Source organism: Phalangium opilio, unplaced genomic scaffold (genome assembly GCF_054372755.1).
Source record: "Phalangium opilio isolate 3A_F unplaced genomic scaffold, DU_Popi_V2 ptg000360l_1, whole genome shotgun sequence".
NCBI lineage: Eukaryota > Metazoa > Arthropoda > Arachnida > Opiliones > Phalangiidae > Phalangium > Phalangium opilio.
Window position 1 is genome coordinate 2,505,822 of NW_028324230.1, and position 19,558 is coordinate 2,525,379.

The following is a 19,558-nucleotide window of genomic DNA, read 5'->3' on the forward strand; positions in this document are numbered from 1 at the left end:
TAATTTGAATTTAAATTAAGTGAGACAAATTAACCTTCATCTTTTTAAAACAATAACAAAAAGAAAATATGTTGGCTTTTTTCATATCTATTGGAATTTAAAAGAGGAAAAAAAAGTGAAAAAGCCAACGGCGCGCAGTGTTCCTAAGTGGTTTCCCTCCCAAGTACTGACTGCGCTCGACGCTGCTTAACTTCGGTTATCGGACGAGAACCGGTGTTTTCAGCGTGATATGGCCGTTGCCGAGAGTGCTATTTAATAATTCGAATTTATTTAACCTTCATCTTTATAAATCAATAAGAAAAAGAAGATATGTTTGCTTTTTTCATATCTCATGGAATTTAAAAGAGGAAATAAAAGTGAAAAAGCCAACGGCACGCAAAGTTTCCAAGTACTGACTGCGCTCGACGCTGCTTAACTTCGGTGATCGGACGAGAACCGGTGTTTTCAGCGTGATATGGCCGTTGCCGAGAGTGCTATTTAATAATTCGAATTTAAATTAAGTGAGACAAATTAAAATTCATCTTTTTAAAACAATAACAAAAAGAAAATATGTTGGCTTTTTTCATATCTATTGGAATTTAAAAGAGGAAAAAAAAGTGAAAAAGCCAACGGCGCGCAGTGTTCCTAAGTGGTCTCCCTCCCAAGTACTGACTGCGCTCGACGCTGCTTAACTTCGGTGATCGGACGAGAACCGGTGTTTTCAGCGTGATATGGCCGTTGCCGAGAGTGCTATTTAATAATTTGAATTTAATTAACCTTCATCTTTATAAATCAATAAGAAAAAGAAGATATGTTTGCTTTTTTCATGTCTGATGGAATTTAAAAGAGGAAATAAAAGTGAAAATGCCAACGCCACGCAAAGTTTCCAAGTACTGACTGCGCTCGACGCTGCTTATCTTCGGTGATCGGACGAGAACCGGTGTTTTCAGCGTGATATGGCCGTTGCCGAGAGTGCTAGATAATAATTCGAATTTAAATTAAGTGAGACAAATTGACCTTCATCTTTTTAAAACAATAACAAAAAGAAAATATGTTTGCTTTTTTCATATCTATAGGAATTTAAAAGAGGAAAAAAAAGTGAAAAAGCCAACGGCACCCAGTTTTCCTAAGTGGTCTCCCTCCCAAGTACTGACTGCGCTCGACGCTGCTTAACTTCGGTGATCGGACGAGAACCGGTGTTTTCAGCGTGATATGACCGTTGCCGAGAGTGCTAGATAATAATTCGAATTTAAATTAAGTGAGACAAATTAACCATCATCTTTTTAAAACAATAACAAAAAGAAAATATGTTTGCTTTTTTCATATCTATTGGAATTTTAAAGAGGAAAAAAAAAATTGAAAAAGCCAACGGCACGCAGTGTTCCTAAGTGGTCTCCCTCCCAAGTACTGACTGCGCTCGACGCTGCTTAACTTCGGTGGTCCGACGAGAACCGGTGTTTTCAGCGTGATATGGCCGTTGCCGAGAGTGCTAGATAATAATTCGAATTTAAATTAAGTGAGACAAATTGACCATCTTTTTAAAACAATAACAAAAAGAAAATATGTTTGCTTTTTTCATATCTATAGGAATTTAAAAGAGGAAAAAAAAGTGAAAAGCCAACGGCACGCAGTGTTCCTAAGTGGTCTCCTCCCAAGTACTGACTGCGCTCGACGCTGCTTAACTTCGGTGATCGGACGAGAACCGGTGTTTTCAGCGTAATATGGCCGTTGCCGAGAGTGCTAGATAATAATTCGAATTTAAATTAAGTGAGACAAATTGACCTTCATCTTTTTAAAACAATAACAAAAAGAAAATATGTTTGCTTTTTTCATATCTATAGGAATTTAAAAGAGGAAAAAAAAGTGAAAAAGCCAACGGCACCCAGTTTTCCTAAGTGGTCTCCCTCCCAAGTACTGACTGCGCTCGACGCTGCTTAACTTCGGTGATCGGACGAGAACCGGTGTTTTCAGCGTGATATGACCGTTGCCGAGAGTGCTAGATAATAATTCGAATTTAAATTAAGTGAGACAAATTAACCATCATCTTTTTAAAACAATAACAAAAAGAAAATATGTTTGCTTTTTTCATATCTATTGGAATTTTAAAGAGGAAAAAAAAAATTGAAAAAGCCAACGGCACGCAGTGTTCCTAAGTGGTCTCCCTCCCAAGTACTGACTGCGCTCGACGCTGCTTAACTTCGGTGATCCGACGAGAACCGGTGTTTTCAGCGTGATATGGCCGTTGCCGAGAGTGCTAGATAATAATTCGAATTTAAATTAAGTGAGACAAATTGACCATCATCTTTTTAAAACAATAACAAAAAGAAAATATGTTTGCTTTTTTCATATCTATAAGAATTTAAAAGAGGAAAAAAAACTGAAAAAGCCAACGGCACGCAGTGTTCCTAAGTGGTCTCCCTCCCAAGTACTGACTGCGCTCGACGCTGCTTAACTTCGGTGGTCCGACGAGAACCGGTGTTTTCAGCGTGATATGGCCGTTGCCGAGAGTGCTAGATAATAATTCGAATTTAAATTAAGTGAGACAAATTGACCATCTTTTTAAAACAATAACAAAAAGAAAATATGTTTGCTTTTTTCATATCTATAGGAATTTAAAAGAGGAAAAAAAAGTGAAAAAGCGAACGGCACCCAGTTTTCCTAAGTGGTCTCCCTCCCAAGTACTGACTGCGCTCGACGCTGCTTAACTTCGGTGATCGGACGAGAACCGGTGTTTTCAGCGTGATATGGCCGTTGCCGAGAGTGCTAGATAATAATTCGAATTTAAATTAAGTGAGACAAATTAACCATCATCTTTTTAAAACAATAACAAAAAGAAAATATGTTTGCTTTTTTCATATCTATTGGAATTTTAAAGAGGAAAAAAAAATTGAAAAAGCCAACGGCACGCAGTGTTCCTAAGTGGTCTCCCTCCCAAGTACTGACTGCGCTCGACGCTGCTTAACTTCGGTGATCCGACGAGAACCGGTGTTTTCAGCGTGATATGGCCGTTGCCGAGAGTGCTAGATAATAATTCGAATTTAAATTAAGTGAGACAAATTGACCATCATCTTTTTAAAACAATAACAAAAAGAAAATATGTTTGCTTTTTTCATATCTATAAGAATTTAAAAGAGGAAAAATAAGTGAAAAAGCCAACGGCACGCAGTGTTCCTAAGTGGTCTCCCTCCCAAGTACTGACTGCGCTCGACGCTGCTTAACTTCGGTTATCGGACGAGAACCGGTGTATTCAGCGAGATATGGCCGTTGCCGAGAGTGCTAGTTAATAATTTGAATTTAATTAACCTTCATCTTTATAAAACAATAACAAAAAGAAGATTTGTTTGCTTTTTTCATATCAGGTGGAAATTAAAAGAGGAAACAAAAGTGAAAAAGCCAACGGCACGCAGTATTCCCAAGTACTGTATGCGCTCGACGCTGCTTAACTTCGGAGATCGGACGTGAACCGGTGTTTTTAGCGTGATATGGCCGTTGCCGAGAGTGCTAGTTAATAATTCGAATTTAAATTAAGTGAGACAAATTAACCTTCATCATTTTAAAACAATAACAAAAAGAAAACATGTTTGCTTTTTTCATATCTATTAAAATTTAAAAGAGGAAAAAAAAGTGAAAACGCCAACGGCACGCAGTGATCCTAAGTGGTCTCCCTCCCAAGTAGTGACTGCGCTCGACGCTGCTTAACTTCGGTTATCGGACGAGAACCGGTGTATTCAGCGTGATATGGCCGTTGCCGAGAGTGCTAGTTAATAATTTGAATTTAATTAACTTTCATCTTTATAAAACAATAACAAAAAGAAGATATGTTTGCTTTTTTCATATCTGGTGGAATTTAAAAGAGGAAACAAAAGTGAAAAGCAAACGGCACGCAGTATTCCCAAGTACTGTATGCGCTCGACGCTGCTTTACTTCGGTGATCGGACGTGAACCGGTGTTTTCAGCGTGATATGGCCGTTGCCGAGAGTGCTAGTTAATAATTCGAATTTAAATTAAGTGAGACAAATTAACCTTCATCATTTTAAAACAATAACAAAAAGAAAACATGTTTGCTTTTTTCATATCTATTAAAATTTAAAAGAGGAAAAAAAAGTGAAAACGCCAACGGCACGCAGTGATCCTAAGTGGTCTCCCTCCCAAGTAGTGACTGCGCTCGACGCTGCTTAACTTCGGTTATCGGACGAGAACCGGTGTATTCAGCGTGATATGGCCGTTGCCGAGAGTGCTAGTTAATAATTTGAATTTAATTAACTTTCATCTTTATAAAACAATAACAAAAAGAAGATATGTTTGCTTTTTTCATATCTGGTGGAATTTAAAAGAGGAAACAAAAGTGAAAAAGCAAACGGCACGCAGTATTCCCAAGTACTGTATGCGCTCGACGCTGCTTTACTTCGGTGATCGGACGTGAACCGGTGTTTTCAGCGTGATATGGCCGTTGCCGAGAGTGCTAGTTAATAATTCGATTTTAAATTAAGTGAGACAAATTAACCTTCATCATTTTAAAACAATAACAAAAAGAAAACGTGTTTGCTTTTTTCATATCTATTAAAATTTAAAAGAGGAAAAAAAAGTGAAAAAGCCAACGGCACGCAGTGTTCCTAAGTGGTCTCCCTCCCAAGTAGTGACTGCGCTCGACGCTGCTTAACTTCGTTTATGGGACGAGAATCGGTGTATTCAGCGTGATATGGCCGTTGCCGAGAGTGCTAGTTAATAATTTGAATTTCATTAACTTTCATCTTTATAAAACAATAACAAAAAGAAGATATGTTTGCTTTTTTCATATCTGGTGGAATTTAAAAGAGGAAACAAAAGTGAAAAAGCAAACGGCACGCAGTATTCCCAAGTACTGTATGCGCTCGACGTAGCTTTACTTCGGTGATCGGACGTGAACCGGTGTTTTCAGCGTGATATGGCCGTTGCCGAGAGTGCTAGTTAATAATTCGATTTTAAATTAAGTGAGACAAATTAACCTTCATCATTTTAAAACAATAACAAAAAGAAAACGTGTTTGCTTTTTTCATATCTATTAAAATTTAAAAGAGGAAAAAAATGTGAAAAAGCCAACGGCACGCAGTGTTCCTAAGTGGTCTCCCTCCCAAGTAGTGACTGCGCTCGACGCTGCTTAACTTCGGTTATGGGACGAGAATCGGTGTATTCAGCGTGATATGGCCGTTGCCGAGAGTGCTAGTTAATAATTTGAATTTCATTAACTTTCATCTTTATAAAACAATAACAAAAAGAAGATATGTTTGCTTTTTTCATATCTGGTGGAAATTAAAAGAGGAAACAAAAGTGAAAAAGCAAACGGCACGCAGTATTCCCAAGTACTGTATGCGCTCGACGCTGCTTAACTTCGGTGATCGGACGTGAACCGGTGTTTTCAGCGTGATATGGCCGTTGCCGAGAGTGCTACACTGTTAAAAATAATGGTTCATAAATGGTATAAAAAGGGTATATCCTCTCCCGCTGCACCATTAATGGTTTAAATTTAGCTAGACAATGGTGTGATTATGGTTTGCTTTGATTGGCAAACCATTGATGGTGTATGAATGGTTTATCTTAAATGTTTGACTGTTCCATATATGGTTTGATAATGGCATGTTAGGATAAGTGGTTAAAATATGGTTAAGAAATGGTTTATGTTAAAAACTTTTGACCATTCCATACATGGTTTGATAATGGAAAGTTGGCTATATGGTTCGAATTTGGTTTAAAAATAATTAACCATTTTTTCTCTATTCCATATATGGTTTGGTAATGGAAAGTCAGGATATCTGGTTAAAATATGGTATAAACATAGTTATACATTTTTCTATATTCCATATTAGGTTTGATAATGGAAAATTAGGGTATATGGTTAAAATTTGGTTTAAAAATAGTTAACAATTTTTACTCTATTCCATAACAAGCATAAAATTTAAACGTTGGCCCATTCGTTTAAATTTAAACTGTTGACACAGCCATAGTTTTTTCTTCTCAGAGTGACAATGACGTCACGGAGAGGTATTACACTGGACGTGTCTGTGTGTGTCTGTCTGTCAGCGCGTTCGCAGTTAGCAAATCGTAGCTAACGTGTTCCCAATTTCCGGACCGAGTTCGCAGTATACAGAAATTGTGAAAATTTTACTTCCTTGCTTTATCCATCTTATTTAACGCTAATCATTAACTCTCCATTACACCTTCATCTGCTGTCTAACCGCCATTGTTTCACCCAATGCCAACCGCTATTTAATGGCTTCTAAAAACAACACTGTGCACTCGCCTTTCGTGTACACCGCAAGCACAATAATCTGTTCTTATTGTCTTCTAACACCACCATCTACTGGTCTTTCGTCTATACCACATAGACACCAATCTGCAACATTGGCTTCTACTCCATCATCGTCGTTAGGCTTAAAATGTACGCGGCGAGGGGCTAGGATTAAGATAAACGTCTAGCCACCCAATGGCAGGGCTTCCACCAAAGGTTCACGCAATTGCGCATTTTCTTATCCCATAGTGTGAATCAATCGCCTTATATACCCTAAATTTACAAAAGATCTGATATAGGTGATCCCTAGAAGTATAACGTTAAAGATATCTGTGTTTAAAATTATTTTAGGAATTAAGATTCATAAACCGACTTAACTATAATTAACGTAAAACACTGACGATTAAAATATTTAATATCAGTTACATTTATTTAACTATTTAAGATAAACCTCTTTCTTTGGAATGACACAAGAGAGAGTTTATATAGAACGAGTAATGAAGATTGCATCTGAATCGAAACACTACACGCATACCAAAGTTAATATCATGTTAATATAAAGCGAGTAGGATGAAAAGATCTGTTACAAAACGGTAACATTTTCTTTTTGCAGAATATTGAAAGGAAATATTTTAAATATTTTTCGGCATTACGATTCTTTTAGTAGTTGTGTAGGTGTAAAACTCTGTTTCATGTCAATATTTAAGAACATCTTTTGATATTAACATTTCAAATTTGGTGTTTAATTTTTAATTCAGCTTTACTACATTTATATATAGTGTAAACGTAAATTATAACTTCAATAGATGATATGAATATTAATACTTCATTTAAACGATCGGTTCTATGAAATAATATGTCTTAGATAAAAACGAAAATTGACCTTGTTTCGTGCCCTCTTTAAGGAGGTCTTTACGGTTCAGAGTGAGCCGAACGTTAAATCCACATTTAAGTGATAGATATTAGGTTCGCATTAGAATTGAGGATAGATAGAAAATGATAATACGCTTCAACCTTTACAAATGCCCTTGGCAATAACTCGCCAAATGCGAACTATGTATTTCCGGTTTTTCTCATTAACTAATGGACCTGTGTTTAGAAAGTGATTTTTTGTTTGAAAGAGTACGCCCTCGTCTCAACTCGGAGACGTTTATTTTGGTTTCCCAACTTTTAGTGAAACCATTTACAATTTATTTTTATTACCTCTCCGAGTGAATTATTTCACGGAGAGGTCCGAGTTTCGAGGTGTGTGTCTGTTGCTACACCCCAGGGGACCGCGTTCTCAGTTTGCAAATCGGAGCAAAAGTGTGCTCAATTTCCGAACCGCATATACAGTACTCGGAAATTTCTAAAATTGTATTCCTCTTACACTGTCTAACACTACAAACTTCTTGTTTTTGTCCATTCCACATGGACACCAGTCTGTACTTACTGGCTTCAATACACCACCATCATCCGGTCTTTTGTCCTTAGCACATGGACACCAGTCTGTGCTTACTGGCTTCTATCTCTATCATCATCGTTAAGGTTAAGACAGACGCAGTGATCAGCTAGGGTTACGAGAAACGTCTAGCCTCCCAATGGTGGGGCTTCCATCAAAAGTTCACGCAGTTGCGCTGCCCTTATCAATATCTGAGATTTGAGTACAGCGAAACAGCAGGCGTATCCTTCATTTCAAACGTCAATATTAGTCAAGTCTCTCAAGAATGTCTAATTTTTTTTTTAAAACGATGTAACGCTCAACAAGGTGAATAATTAACGAAGAAAATATATAATATTAATTATATTTATTTTAGAATTTAAGATAATCTGGTTTATCAATTCAAAATTAATACAGACAGAGTTAAATAGCAGTATATGTGTTTGTCTGTGTGTGTCTGTCCGTTGCTATACTAATTCTCTGCGTTAACAGTTCGCTTGTGTAAAGAAATCTTACAAAACTTTAATATTTCCTTTTTTCGTAATATAAAGTGATTTCATGGAAATATTTTCGTAATTTCGATTCTTTTAGTAGTTAGGTAGTTTTAACTCTCTGTTTCATTTTGAGATTCCAAGGATATTCTTAAATATTATTATTTGAAATGGCTGTTTATATATTACTTAAGCTATACTACATCTGTATATAGAATAATCCTTGCTTTAGATAATACAAAAAGAACGCGAAGGCTTATACTTCGTCGGAAAACTCAACCATTATCCATAATAGGCCTAGAGAATCAAAGAGTAGACAATTGAGGCCCGAGGTGAATTAAAATATGGGTTTTGTTATTCGTCTCTGTAATGAAGAGACATTAACGGTTCAGAGTGAGCCGAAAGTCAAATATACATTTAAATAATCGGGTTTAGATTTTAAACTAAAATAAAGCATTATGGTGGCCATCAGATTATTGAAAGGTCCTGTCGTAATCGGTTTCTAGCTACTATGAATGTAGTTGGGGTGAAACGAGAGGATGGTGTTTACACGGCAATCGAGAAGTTAATGTAGCTTTCATCATAAAGGGTATAAATATCATCCATGGTGGGAATAATAACGGTTAAAATATCATCGATTATGGGAATAATAACGGTTTAAAAAACATCCATGATGGGAATAATAACGGTTAAAATATCATCCATGATAGGCATAGTAACGGTTAAAAGAACACCCATGATGGGAATAATAAGGGGTTAAATAACATCCATGGTGGGAATAATAACGGGTTAAGAAACATCCATGGTTGGAATAATGATAGTTTAAATAACATCCATGATGGGAATAATAATGGTTAAATTATCATCGATTATAGGAATAATAACGGTATAAAAATATCCATGATGGGAATTATAACGGTTAAAATATCATCCATGATAGGCATAATAACGGTTAAAAGAGCACCCATGATGGGAATAATAACGGGTTAAATAACATCCATGGTGGGAATAATAACGGGTTAAGAAACATCCATGGTTGGAATAATGATGGTTTAAATAACATCCATGATGGGAATAATGATGGTTTAAATAACATCCATAATGAGAATGATATTGGTGCTGTACCGATCCATTACATATGCCCATAATGGTTTAAATAACATCCATAATGAGAATGATATTGGTGCTATACCGATCCATTACATATGCCCATAATGGTTTAAATAACATCCATGATGGGAATGATATTGGTGCTGTACCGATCCATTACATATGCCCATAAGGGTTCAAAAACAAACCGGATAGGGTTTGGTTTTCTGACAAAAGTGATATATCCATTAATGGAATAGAAGTAAACCATTATTTTTTACAGTGTAGTTAATAATTCGAATTTAAATTAAGTGAGACAAATTAACCTTCATCATTTTAAAACAATAACAAAAAGAAAACATGTTTGCTTTTTTCATATCTATTAAAATTTAAAAGAGGAAAAAAAAGTGAAAAAGCCAACGGCACGCAGTGTTCCTAAGTGGTCTCCCTCCCAACTACTGACTGCGCTCGACGTTTCTTAACTTCGGTTATCGGACGAGAACCGGTGTATTCAGCGTGTTATGGCCGTTGCCGAGAGTGCTAGTTAATAATTTGAGTTAAATTAACTTTCATCTTTATAAAACAATAACAAAAAGAAGATATGTTTGCTTTTTTCATATCTGGTGGAATTTAAAAGAGGAAACAAAAGTGAAAAAGCCAACGGCACGCAGTATTCCCAAGTACTGTATGCGCTCGACGCTGCTTAACTTCGGTGATCGGACGAGAACCGGTGTTTTCAGCGTGATATGACCGTTGCCGAGAGTGATAGTTAATAATTCGAATTTAAATTAAGTGAGACAAATTAACCTTCATCTTTATAAAACAATAACAAAAAGAAGATACGTTTGCTTTTTTCATATCTATTGTAATTTAAAAGAGGAAACAAAAGTGAAAAAGCCAACGGCACGCAGCATACCCAAGTACTATATGCGCTCAACGCTGCTTAACTTCGGTGATCGGACGTGAACCGGTGTTTTCAGCGTGATATGGCCGTTGCCGAGAGTGCTAGTTAATAATTTGAGTTAAATTAACTTTCATCTTTATAAAACAATAACAAAAAGAAGATATGTTTACTTTTTTCATATCTGGTGGAATTTGAAAGAGGAAACAAAAGTGAAAAAGCCAACGGCACGCAGTATTCCCAAGTACTGTATGCGCTCGACGCTGCTTAACTTCGGTGATCGGACGAGAACCGGTGTTTTCAGCGTGATATGGCCGTTGCACGCAGTATTCCCAAGTACTGACTGCGCTCGACGCTGCTAACGTCGGCGGTCGGAAGAGAACCGGTGTTCTCAGCGTGATATGGCCGTTGCCGAGAGTGCTAGATAATAATTCGAATTTAATTAACCTTCATCTTTATAAAACAATAACAAAAAGAAGATACGTTTGCTTTTTTCATATCTTTTGCAATTTAAAAGAGGAAACAAAAGTGAAAAAGCCAACGGCACGCAGTATACCCAAGTACTGTATGCGCTCGACGCTGCTTAACTTCGTTGATCGGACGTGAACCGGTGTTTTCAGCGTGATATGGCCGTTGCCGAGAGTGCTAGTTAATAATTTGAATTAAATTAACTTTCATCTTTATAAAACAATATCAAAAAGAAGATATGTTTGCTTTTTTCATATTTGGTGGAATTTGAATGAGGAAACAAAAGTGAAAAAGCCAACGGCACGCAGTATTCCCAAGTACTGTATGCGCTCGACGCTGCTTAACTTCGGAGATCGGACAAGAACCGGTGTTTTCAGCGTGATATGGCCGTTGCCTAGAGTGCTAGATAATAATTCGAATTTAAATTAAGTGAGACAATTTGACCTTCATCTTTTTAAAACAATAACAAAAAAAAACATGTTTGCTTTTTTCATATCTATTAAAATTTAAAAGAGGAAAAAAAAGTGAAAAAGCCAACGGCACGCAGTGTTCCTAAGTGGTCTCCCTCCCAAGTATTGACTGCGCTCGACGCTGCTTAACTTCGGTGAACGGACGAGAACCGGTGTATTCAGCGTGATATGGTCGTTGCCGAGAGTGCTAGTTAATAATTCGAATTTAAATTAAGTGAGACAAATTAACCTTCATCATTTTAAAACAATAACAAAATGAAAACATGTTTGCTTTTTTCAAATCTATTAAAATTTAAAAGACGAAAAAAAAGTGAAAAAGCCAACGGCACGCAGTGTTCCTAAGTGGTCTCCCTTCCAAGTAGTGACTGCGCTCGACGATGCTTAACTTCGACTATCGGACGAGAACCGGTGTATTCAGCGTGATATGGCCGTTGCCGAGAGTGCTAGTTAATAATTTTAATTTAATTAACTTTCATCTTTATAAAACAATAACAAAAAGAAGATATGTTTGCTTTTTTCATATTTGGTGGAATTTGAAAGAGGAAACAAAAGTGAAAAAGCCAACGGCACGCAGTATTCCCAAGTACTGTATGCGCTCGACGCTGCTTAACTTCGGTTATCGGACGAGAACCGGTGTATTCAGCGTGATATGGCCGTTGCCGAGAGTGCTAGTTAATAATTCGAATTTAAATTAAGTGAGACAAATTAACCTTCATCATTTTTAAACAATAACAAAAAAAACATGTTTGCTTTTTTTCATATCTATTAAAATTTAAAAGAGGAAAAAAAAGTGAAAAAGCCAACGGCACGCAGTGTTCCTAAGTGGTCTCCCTCCCATGTACTGACTGCGCTGGACGCTGCATAACTTCGGTGATCGGACGAGAACCGGTGTATTCAGCGTGATACGGTCGTTGCCGAGAGTGCTAGTTAATAATTCGAATTTAAATTAAGTGAGACAAATTAACCTTCATCATTTTAAAACAATAACAAAATGAAAACATGTTTGCTTTTTTCATATCTATTAAAATTTAAAAGAGGAAAAAAAAGTGAAAAAGCCAACGGCACGCAGTGTTCCTAAGAGGTCTCCCTCACAAGTAGTGACTGCGCTCGACGCTGCTTAACTTCGGTTATCGGACGAGAACCGGTGTATTCAGCGTGATATGGCCGTTGCCGAGAGTGCTAGTTAATAATTTTAATTTAATTAACTTTCATCTTTATAAAACAATAACAAAAAGAAGATATGTTTGCTTTTTTCATATTTGGTGGAATTTGAAAGAGGAAACAAAAGTGAAAAACCAACGGCACGCAGTATTCCCAAGTACTGACTGCGCTCGACGCTGCTAACGTCGGCGATCGGACGAGAACCGGTGTTCTCAGCGTGATATGGCCGTTGCCGAGAGTGCTAGATAATAATTCGAATTTAAATTAAGTGAGACAAATTAACCTTCATCTTTTTAAAACAATAACAAAAAGAAAATATGTTTGCTTTTTTCATATCTATTGGAATTTAAAAGAGGAAAAAAAAAGTGAAAAAGCTAACGGCACGCAGTGTTCCTAAGTGGTCGCCCTCCCAAATACTGACTGCGCTCGACGCTGCTTAAATTCGGTTATCGTACGAGAACCGGTGTATTCAGCGTGTTATGGCCGTTGCCGATAGTGCTAGTTAATAATTTGAATTAAATTAACTTTCATCTTTATAACACAATAACAAAAAGAAGATATGTTTGCTTTTTCATATCTGGTGGAATTTGAAAGAGAAAACAAAGTGAAAAAGCCAACGGCACGCAGTATTCCCAAGTACTGTATGCGCTCGACGCTACTTAACTTTGGTGATCGGACGAGAACCGGTGTTTTCAGCGTGATATGGCCGTTGCCTAGAGTGCTAGATAATAATTCGAATTTAAATTAAGTGAGAAAATTTGACCTTCATCTTTTTAAAACAATAACAAAAAAAAACATGTTTGCTTTTTTCATATCTATTAAAATTTAAAAGAGGAAAAAAAAGTGAAAAAGCCAACGGCACGCAGTGTTCCTAAGTGGTCTCCCTCCCAAGTAGTGACTGCGCTCGACGCTGCTTAACTACGATGAACGGACGAGAACCGGTGTATTCAGCGTGATACGGTCGTTGCCGAGAGTGCTAGTTAATAATTCGAATTTAAATTAAGTGAGACAAATTAACCTTCATCATTTTAAAACAATAACAAAATGAAAACATGTTTGCTTTTTTCATATCTATTAAAATTTAAAAGAGGAAAAAAAAGTGAAAAAGCCAACGGCACGCAGTGTTCCTAAGTGGTCTCCCTCACAAGTAGTGACTGCGCTCGACGCTGCTTAACTTCGGTTATCGGACGAGAACCGGTGTATTCAGCGTGATATGGCCGTTGCCGAGAGTGCTAGTTAATAATTTTAATTTAATTAACTTTCATCTTTATAAAACAATAACAAAAAGAAGATATGTTTGCTTTTCTCATATCTGGTGGAATTTGAAAGAGAAAACAAAAGTGAAAAAGCCAACGGCACGCAGTATTCCCAAGTACTGTATGCGCTCGACGCTGCTTAACTTCGGTTATCGGACGAGAACCGGTTTATTCAGCGTGATATGGCCGTTGCCGAGAGTGCTAGGTAATAATTCGAATTTAAATTAAGTGAGACAAATTAACCATCATCTTTTTAAAACAATAACAAAAAGAAAATAAGTTTGCTTGTTTCAAATCTATTGGAATTTAAAAGAGGAAAAAAAAGTGAAAAAGCCAACGGCACGCAGTGTACCTAAGTGGTTTCCCTCCCAAGTAGTGACTGCGCTCGATGCTGCTTAACTTCGGTGTATTCAGCGTGATATGGCCGTTGCCGAGAGTGCTAGTTAATAATTTGAATTTAATTAACTTTCGTCTTTATAAAACAATAAGAAAAAGAAGATATATTTGCTTTTTCCATATCTGATGGAATTTTAAAGAGGGAAATGCTTCTTTCATATCTATTAAAATTTAAAAGACGAAAAAAAAATTGACACTGGGTCTCGTCCGATCGCCGAAGTTAAGCACCGTCGAGCGCAGTCAGTACTTGGGAGGGAGTACACTTAGGAACACTGCGTGCCGTTGGCTTTTTCACTTTTTTTCCTCTTTTAAATTTTAATAGATATGAAAAAAGCAAACTTGTTTTAATTTTGTTATTGTTTTAAAAAGATGAAGGATAATTTGTCTCACTTAATTTAAATTCGAATTATTATCTAGCACCCTCGGCAACGGCCATATCACGCTGAAAACACCGGTTCTCCTCCGATCACCGCAGTTAAGCAGCGTCGAGCGCAGTCAGTACTTGGAAACTCTTCGTGCCGTTGGCTTTTTCACTTTTGTTTCCTCTTTTAAATTCCATCAGATATGAAAAAAGCAAACATATCTTCTTTTTGTTATTTTTTATAAAGATGAAGGTTAATTGTATTCAAATTATTAAATAGCACTCTCGGCAACGGCCATATCAAGCTGAAAACACCGGTTATCGTCCGATCACCGAAGTTAAGCAGCGTCGAGCGCAGTCAGTACTTGGAAACTCTGCGTGCCGTTGGCTTTTTCACTTTTGTTTCCTCTTTTAAATTCCATCAGATATGAAAAAAGCAAACATATCTTCTTTTTGTTATTGTTTTATAAAGATGAAGGTTAATTAAATTCAAATTATTAAATAGCACTCTCGGCAACGGCCATATCAAGCTGAAAACACCGGTTCTCGTCCGATCACCGAAAATAAGCACCGTCGAGCGCAGTCATTACTTGGAAACTCTGCGTGGCGTTGGCTTTTTCACTTATGTTTCCTCTTTTAAATTCCATCAGATATGAAAAAAGCAAACATATCTTCTTTTTGTTATTGTTTTATAAAGATGAAGGTTAATTAAATTCAAATTATTAATTAGCACTCTCGGCAACGGCCATATCACGCTGAAAACACCGGTTCTCGTGCGATCACCGAAGTTAAGAAGCGTCGAGCGCTTTCAGTACTTGGGAGGGAGATTACTTAGGAACACTGCGTGCCGTTGGCTTTTTCACTTTTTTTTCATCTTTTAAATTCCAATAGATATGAAAAAAGCAAACATATTTTCTTTTTGTTATGGTTTTAAAAAGATGATGGTTAATTTTTCTCACTTAATTTAAATTCGAATTATTATCTAGCACTCTCGGCAATGGCCATATGACGCTGAAAACACCGGTTCTCGTCCGATCACTGAAGTTAAGAAGCGTCGAGCGCAGTCAGTACTTGGGAGGGAGACCACTTAGGAACACTGCGTGCCGTTGGCTTTTTCACTTTTTTTTCCTCTTTTAAATTCCAATAGATATGAAAAAAGCCAACATATTTTCTTTTTGTTATTGTTTTAAAAAGATGAAGGTTAATTTGTCTCACTTAATTTAAATTCGAATTATTAAATAGCACTCTCGGCAACGACCATATCACGCTGAAAACACCGGTTCTCGTCCGATCACTGAAGTTAAGCAGCGTCGAGCGCAGTCAGTACTTGGAAACTTTGCGTGGCGTTGGCATTTTCACTTTTATTTCCTCTTTTAAATTCCATCAGATATGAAAAAAGCAAACATATCTTCTTTTTCTTATTGATTTATAAAGATGAAGGTTAATTAAATTCAAATTATTAAATAGCACTCTCGGCAACGGCCATATCACGCTGAACACACCGGTTCTCGTCCGATCACCGAAGTTAAGCAGCGTCGAGCGCAGTCAGTACTTGGGAGGAAGACCACTTAGGAACACTGCTTGCCGTTGGCTTTTTCACTTTTTTTCCTCTTTTAAATTCCAATAGATATGAAAAAAGCAAACATATTTTCTTTTTGTTATTGTTTTAAAAAGATGAAGGTTAATTTGTCTCACTTAATTTAAATTCGAATTATTAAATAGCACTCTCGGCAACGGCCATATTACGCTGAAAACACCGGTTCTCGTCCGATCACCGAAGTTAAGCAGCGTCGAGCGCAGCCAGTACTTGGGAGGAGACCACTTAGGAACACTGCGTGCCGTTGGCTTTTTCACTTTTATTTCCTCTTTTAAATTCCTATAGATATGAAAAAAGCAAACATATTTTCTTTTTGTTATGGTTTTAAAAAGATGAAGGTCAATTTGTCTCACTTAATTTAAATTCGAATTATTATCTAGCACTCTCGGCAACGGCCATATCACGCTGAAAACACCGGTTCTCGTCGGATCACCGAAGTTAAGCAGCGTCGAGCGCAGTCAGTACTTGGGAGGGAGACCACTTAGGAACACTGCGCGCCGTTGGCTTTTTCACTTTTTTTTCCTCTTTTAAATTCCAATAGATATGAAAAAAGCCAACATATTTTCTTTTTGTTATTGTTTTAAAAAGATGAAGGTTAATTTGTCTCACTTAATTTAAATTCGAATTATTAAATAGCACTCTCGGCAACGGCCATATTACGCTGAAAACACCGGTTCTCGTCCGATCACCGAAGTTAAGCAGCGTCGAGCGCAGCCAGTACTTGGGAGGAGACCACTTAGGAACACTGCGTGCCGTTGGCTTTTTCACTTTTTTTTCCTCTTTTAAATTCCTATAGATATGAAAAAAGCAAACATATTTTCTTTTTGTTATTGTTTTAAAAAGATGAAGGTCAATTTGTCTCACTTAATTTAAATTCGAATTATTATCTAGCACTCTTGGCAACGGCCATATCACGCTCAAAACACCGGTCCTCGTCGGATCACCGAAGTTAAGCAGCGTCGAGCGCAGTCAGTACTTGGAAACTCTGCGTGCCGATGGCTTTTTCACTTTTATTTCCCCTTTTAAATTCCATGAGATATGAAAAAGCAAACACATCTTCTTTTTATTATTGATTTATAAAGATGAAGGTTAATTGTATTCAAATTATTAAATAGCACTCTCGGCAACGGCCATATCAAGCTGAAAACACCGGTTATCGTCCGATCACCGAAGTTAAGCAGCGTCGAGCGCAGTCAGTACTTGGAAACTCTGCGTGCCGTTGGCTTTTTCACTTTTGTTTCCTCTTTTAAATTCCATCAGATATGAAAAAAGCAAACATATCTTCTTTTTGTTATTGTTTTATAAAGATGAAGGTTAATTAAATTCAAATTATTAAATAGCACTCTCGGCAACGGCCATATCAAGCTGAAAACACCGGTTCTCGTCCGATCACCGAAAATAAGCACCGTCGAGCGCAGTCATTACTTGGAAACTCTGCGTGGCGTTGGCTTTTTCACTTATGTTTCCTCTTTTAAATTCCATCAGATATGAAAAAAGCAAACATATCTTCTTTTTGTTATTGTTTTATAAAGATGAAGGTTAATTAAATTCAAATTATTAATTAGCACTCTCGGCAACGGCCATATCACGCTGAAAACACCGGTTCTCGTGCGATCACCGAAGTTAAGAAGCGTCGAGCGCTTTCAGTACTTGGGAGGGAGATTACTTAGGAACACTGCGTGCCGTTGGCTTTTTCACTTTTTTTTCATCTTTTAAATTCCAATAGATATGAAAAAAGCAAACATATTTTCTTTTTGTTATGGTTTTAAAAAGATGATGGTTAATTTTTCTCACTTAATTTAAATTCGAATTATTATCTAGCACTCTCGGCAATGGCCATATGACGCTGAAAACACCGGTTCTCGTCCGATCACTGAAGTTAAGAAGCGTCGAGCGCAGTCAGTACTTGGGAGGGAGACCACTTAGGAACACTGCGTGCCGTTGGCTTTTTCACTTTTTTTTCCTCTTTTAAATTCCAATAGATATGAAAAAAGCCAACATATTTTCTTTTTGTTATTGTTTTAAAAAGATGAAGGTTAATTTGTCTCACTTAATTTAAATTCGAATTATTAAATAGCACTCTCGGCAACGACCATATCACGCTGAAAACACCGGTTCTCGTCCGATCACTGAAGTTAAGCAGCGTCGAGCGCAGTCAGTACTTGGAAACTTTGCGTGGCGTTGGCATTTTCACTTTTATTTCCTCTTTTAAATTCCATCAGATATGAAAAAAGCAAACATATCTTCTTTTTCTTATTGATTTATAAAGATGAAGGTTAATTAAATTCAAATTATTAAATAGCACTCTCGGCAACGGCCATATCACGCTGAACACACCGGTTCTCGTCCGATCACCGAAGTTAAGCAGCGTCGAGCGCAGTCAGTACTTGGGAGGAAGACCACTTAGGAACACTGCTTGCCGTTGGCTTTTTCACTTTTTTTCCTCTTTTAAATTCCAATAGATATGAAAAAAGCAAACATATTTTCTTTTTGTTATTGTTTTAAAAAGATGAAGGTTAATTTGTCTCACTTAATTTAAATTCGAATTATTAAATAGCACTCTCGGCAACGGCCATATTACGCTGAAAACACCGGTTCTCGTCCGATCACCGAAGTTAAGCAGCGTCGAGCGCAGCCAGTACTTGGGAGGAGACCACTTAGGAACACTGCGTGCCGTTGGCTTTTTCACTTTTATTTCCTCTTTTAAATTCCTATAGATATGAAAAAAGCAAACATATTTTCTTTTTGTTATGGTTTTAAAAAGATGAAGGTCAATTTGTCTCACTTAATTTAAATTCGAATTATTATCTAGCACTCTCGGCAACGGCCATATCACGCTGAAAACACCGGTTCTCGTCGGATCACCGAAGTTAAGCAGCGTCGAGCGCAGTCAGTACTTGGGAGGGAGACCACTTAGGAACACTGCGCGCCGTTGGCTTTTTCACTTTTTTTTCCTCTTTTAAATTCCAATAGATATGAAAAAAGCCAACATATTTTCTTTTTGTTATTGTTTTAAAAAGATGAAGGTTAATTTGTCTCACTTAATTTAAATTCGAATTATTAAATAGCACTCTCGGCAACGGCCATATTACGCTGAAAACACCGGTTCTCGTCCGATCACCGAAGTTAAGCAGCGTCGAGCGCAGCCAGTACTTGGGAGGAGACCACTTAGGAACACTGCGTGCCGTTGGCTTTTTCACTTTTTTTTCCTCTTTTAAATTCCTATAGATATGAAAAAAGCAAACATATTTTCTTTTTGTTATTGTTTTAAAAAGATGAAGGTCAATTTGTCTCACTTAATTTAAATTCGAATTATTATCTAGCACTCTTGGCAACGGCCATATCACGCTCAAAACACCGGTCCTCGTCGGATCACCGAAGTTAAGCAGCGTCGAGCGCAGTCAGTACTTGGAAACTCTGCGTGCCGATGGCTTTTTCACTTTTATTTCCCCTTTTAAATTCCATGAGATATGAAAAAGCAAACACATCTTCTTTTTATTATTGATTTATAAAGATGAAGGTTAATTAAATTCAAATTATTAAATAGCACTCTCGGCAACGGCCATATCACGCTGAAAACACCGGTTCTCGTCCGATCACCGAAGTTAAGCAGCGTCGAGCGCAGTCAGTACTTGGGAGGGAGACCACTTTGGAACAATGCGAGCCGTTGGCTTTTTCACTTTTTTTTCCTCTTTTAAATTCCA

General features: G+C 37.2%; 5 non-coding genes and 38 pseudogenes across 5 annotated transcripts; 14 read left to right on the plus strand and 29 right to left on the minus strand.

Moving 5' to 3' along the window:
* Positions 1-122: 122 nt before the first annotated feature.
* On the minus strand, positions 123-241 carry LOC149598378 (5S ribosomal RNA; annotated as a pseudogene).
* A 122-nt stretch (positions 242-363) lies between these two features.
* Positions 364-466, minus strand: LOC149598379 (5S ribosomal RNA; annotated as a pseudogene).
* Positions 467-603: 137 nt separating this feature from the next.
* On the minus strand, positions 604-722 carry LOC149598380 (5S ribosomal RNA). The gene has a single exon (XR_016379136.1). It is a non-coding gene; the product is annotated as a 5S ribosomal RNA (ribosomal RNA).
* Positions 723-1,084: 362 nt separating this feature from the next.
* LOC149598381 (5S ribosomal RNA) lies at positions 1,085-1,203 on the minus strand (annotated as a pseudogene).
* A 139-nt stretch (positions 1,204-1,342) lies between these two features.
* LOC149598382 (5S ribosomal RNA) lies at positions 1,343-1,461 on the minus strand. The gene has a single exon (XR_016378456.1). It is a non-coding gene; the product is annotated as a 5S ribosomal RNA (ribosomal RNA).
* Positions 1,462-1,594: 133 nt separating this feature from the next.
* On the minus strand, positions 1,595-1,712 carry LOC149598383 (5S ribosomal RNA; annotated as a pseudogene).
* A 137-nt stretch (positions 1,713-1,849) lies between these two features.
* On the minus strand, positions 1,850-1,968 carry LOC149598384 (5S ribosomal RNA; annotated as a pseudogene).
* A 139-nt stretch (positions 1,969-2,107) lies between these two features.
* On the minus strand, positions 2,108-2,226 carry LOC149598385 (5S ribosomal RNA). The gene has a single exon (XR_016377979.1). It is a non-coding gene; the product is annotated as a 5S ribosomal RNA (ribosomal RNA).
* Positions 2,227-2,363: 137 nt separating this feature from the next.
* Positions 2,364-2,482, minus strand: LOC149598386 (5S ribosomal RNA). Its single transcript, XR_016378457.1, has one exon. It is a non-coding gene; the product is annotated as a 5S ribosomal RNA (ribosomal RNA).
* A 134-nt stretch (positions 2,483-2,616) lies between these two features.
* Positions 2,617-2,735, minus strand: LOC149598387 (5S ribosomal RNA; annotated as a pseudogene).
* A 138-nt stretch (positions 2,736-2,873) lies between these two features.
* On the minus strand, positions 2,874-2,992 carry LOC149598388 (5S ribosomal RNA). Its single transcript, XR_016377980.1, has one exon. It is a non-coding gene; the product is annotated as a 5S ribosomal RNA (ribosomal RNA).
* Positions 2,993-3,129: 137 nt separating this feature from the next.
* LOC149598389 (5S ribosomal RNA) lies at positions 3,130-3,248 on the minus strand (annotated as a pseudogene).
* A 362-nt stretch (positions 3,249-3,610) lies between these two features.
* LOC149598390 (5S ribosomal RNA) lies at positions 3,611-3,729 on the minus strand (annotated as a pseudogene).
* Positions 3,730-4,090: 361 nt separating this feature from the next.
* Positions 4,091-4,209, minus strand: LOC149598391 (5S ribosomal RNA; annotated as a pseudogene).
* A 362-nt stretch (positions 4,210-4,571) lies between these two features.
* On the minus strand, positions 4,572-4,690 carry LOC149598392 (5S ribosomal RNA; annotated as a pseudogene).
* A 362-nt stretch (positions 4,691-5,052) lies between these two features.
* LOC149598393 (5S ribosomal RNA) lies at positions 5,053-5,171 on the minus strand (annotated as a pseudogene).
* A 122-nt stretch (positions 5,172-5,293) lies between these two features.
* LOC149598394 (5S ribosomal RNA) lies at positions 5,294-5,396 on the minus strand (annotated as a pseudogene).
* Positions 5,397-9,658: 4,262 nt separating this feature from the next.
* LOC149598395 (5S ribosomal RNA) lies at positions 9,659-9,777 on the minus strand (annotated as a pseudogene).
* Positions 9,778-9,899: 122 nt separating this feature from the next.
* On the minus strand, positions 9,900-10,002 carry LOC149598396 (5S ribosomal RNA; annotated as a pseudogene).
* A 137-nt stretch (positions 10,003-10,139) lies between these two features.
* Positions 10,140-10,242, minus strand: LOC149598397 (5S ribosomal RNA; annotated as a pseudogene).
* Positions 10,243-10,364: 122 nt separating this feature from the next.
* Positions 10,365-10,467, minus strand: LOC149598398 (5S ribosomal RNA; annotated as a pseudogene).
* Positions 10,468-11,144: 677 nt separating this feature from the next.
* Positions 11,145-11,263, minus strand: LOC149598399 (5S ribosomal RNA; annotated as a pseudogene).
* A 137-nt stretch (positions 11,264-11,400) lies between these two features.
* On the minus strand, positions 11,401-11,519 carry LOC149598400 (5S ribosomal RNA; annotated as a pseudogene).
* Positions 11,520-11,641: 122 nt separating this feature from the next.
* On the minus strand, positions 11,642-11,744 carry LOC149598401 (5S ribosomal RNA; annotated as a pseudogene).
* Positions 11,745-11,880: 136 nt separating this feature from the next.
* On the minus strand, positions 11,881-11,999 carry LOC149598402 (5S ribosomal RNA; annotated as a pseudogene).
* Positions 12,000-12,136: 137 nt separating this feature from the next.
* LOC149598403 (5S ribosomal RNA) lies at positions 12,137-12,255 on the minus strand (annotated as a pseudogene).
* Positions 12,256-12,616: 361 nt separating this feature from the next.
* Positions 12,617-12,735, minus strand: LOC149598404 (5S ribosomal RNA; annotated as a pseudogene).
* Positions 12,736-13,094: 359 nt separating this feature from the next.
* Positions 13,095-13,213, minus strand: LOC149598405 (5S ribosomal RNA; annotated as a pseudogene).
* Positions 13,214-13,350: 137 nt separating this feature from the next.
* On the minus strand, positions 13,351-13,469 carry LOC149598406 (5S ribosomal RNA; annotated as a pseudogene).
* An 851-nt stretch (positions 13,470-14,320) lies between these two features.
* On the plus strand, positions 14,321-14,423 carry LOC149598407 (5S ribosomal RNA; annotated as a pseudogene).
* A 571-nt stretch (positions 14,424-14,994) lies between these two features.
* Positions 14,995-15,113, plus strand: LOC149598408 (5S ribosomal RNA; annotated as a pseudogene).
* A 137-nt stretch (positions 15,114-15,250) lies between these two features.
* On the plus strand, positions 15,251-15,369 carry LOC149598409 (5S ribosomal RNA; annotated as a pseudogene).
* Positions 15,370-15,731: 362 nt separating this feature from the next.
* On the plus strand, positions 15,732-15,850 carry LOC149598410 (5S ribosomal RNA; annotated as a pseudogene).
* A 136-nt stretch (positions 15,851-15,986) lies between these two features.
* On the plus strand, positions 15,987-16,104 carry LOC149598411 (5S ribosomal RNA; annotated as a pseudogene).
* A 137-nt stretch (positions 16,105-16,241) lies between these two features.
* On the plus strand, positions 16,242-16,360 carry LOC149598412 (5S ribosomal RNA; annotated as a pseudogene).
* Positions 16,361-16,497: 137 nt separating this feature from the next.
* On the plus strand, positions 16,498-16,615 carry LOC149598413 (5S ribosomal RNA; annotated as a pseudogene).
* An 811-nt stretch (positions 16,616-17,426) lies between these two features.
* LOC149598414 (5S ribosomal RNA) lies at positions 17,427-17,545 on the plus strand (annotated as a pseudogene).
* A 137-nt stretch (positions 17,546-17,682) lies between these two features.
* Positions 17,683-17,801, plus strand: LOC149598415 (5S ribosomal RNA; annotated as a pseudogene).
* Positions 17,802-18,163: 362 nt separating this feature from the next.
* LOC149598416 (5S ribosomal RNA) lies at positions 18,164-18,282 on the plus strand (annotated as a pseudogene).
* A 136-nt stretch (positions 18,283-18,418) lies between these two features.
* LOC149598417 (5S ribosomal RNA) lies at positions 18,419-18,536 on the plus strand (annotated as a pseudogene).
* A 137-nt stretch (positions 18,537-18,673) lies between these two features.
* LOC149598418 (5S ribosomal RNA) lies at positions 18,674-18,792 on the plus strand (annotated as a pseudogene).
* A 137-nt stretch (positions 18,793-18,929) lies between these two features.
* LOC149598419 (5S ribosomal RNA) lies at positions 18,930-19,047 on the plus strand (annotated as a pseudogene).
* Positions 19,048-19,408: 361 nt separating this feature from the next.
* LOC149598420 (5S ribosomal RNA) lies at positions 19,409-19,527 on the plus strand (annotated as a pseudogene).
* Positions 19,528-19,558: the final 31 nt, after the last annotated feature.